Here is a 1,065-nt window from a genome sequence, read left to right as displayed (position 1 = left end):
ATGAGATACCCCCTTTCGATGACGACCATGACAAACGAATTAAGGATAACGATTTGAGGGCATATACCTGGAAAGTCTGGTTCCTTAATGGGGAAGGTGCCGCTGCCCAGCTGGTTGATGCCTTTGTGGCATTTACTACACTGGCCATTTAAAGGAGTGCAATTTTTGTGTGGTATTCGTAGTGGGAGAGAGACTCCGTCGCCCTGTACTATCATTCAGTCCGGTGGATGAACGTGTAGCCACAACAGGCATCAAAGCGAGACTCTGGTCAGCATATCGCTGATTTGCGCCTACGTCCCGACGAAAGAGAAGGTCGGTGTGACCAAAGATGTCTTCTATGAGCGCTTGGAGCGCACCTATGAGACGATATCAAAATCCTGCTTGGTGACTTTAACCGGCTTAGAAAAACAGCCGTTAAGTTCAGCCTCCTCGAGGAAACATCCCCAAATGGGTTGAGGCTGATCGACTTCGCCGGGAACGAAATATGGTTATCTGTAGTATTAGATTCCAGTGTAAGCAAATACATCAAGCCACCTGGCTGTCTCCGTTGTGATAAACGGAAGACACGTCTCCAGTGTCCTTAATGTGCTTACGCTCCAAAGTACTACCATTGACTCGGACCACTATCTTGTTGCAGTCAAGATCCGAAGCAAAAAACACACGCCAACAAACACAAGGAAGGTTCGACGTCAAGAAGCTGCAATCACAACAGAGAGCCGAACAATTTGCTACTCGACTTACACTCCTACTATGAGAGCGCAATCGTCAACAACTCGGTATAAGGCAACTGTTGAACGACACTTCAATCTCCTTATGTACAACTGCAAATGAAACCATTGGTTTTCGAAAAATGCAAAAGAACAGCTAGTACGATGAGGAGAGCCGTGTCGCAGCGGAGACAAAACGGACTGTCTTCCTCGCAATATTGCGATCGATCACAACACGTGCGGGATCGGATAGATATCAAAAGTTCAAGAGGGAAGCGACACACATCTGCAGACAGAAAGCGAGGGAGGCCGAAATGCGTGAGTATGAAGTGCTTGACAAGTTGACCAACAGGAGTAA

This window comes from Bactrocera latifrons, unplaced genomic scaffold, assembly GCF_001853355.1.
Source record: "Bactrocera latifrons isolate USDA-ARS-PBARC rearing strain unplaced genomic scaffold, ASM185335v1 scaffold_1114, whole genome shotgun sequence".
Lineage (NCBI taxonomy): Eukaryota > Metazoa > Arthropoda > Insecta > Diptera > Tephritidae > Bactrocera > Bactrocera latifrons.
Note: the sequence above shows the minus strand (reverse complement) of the source record.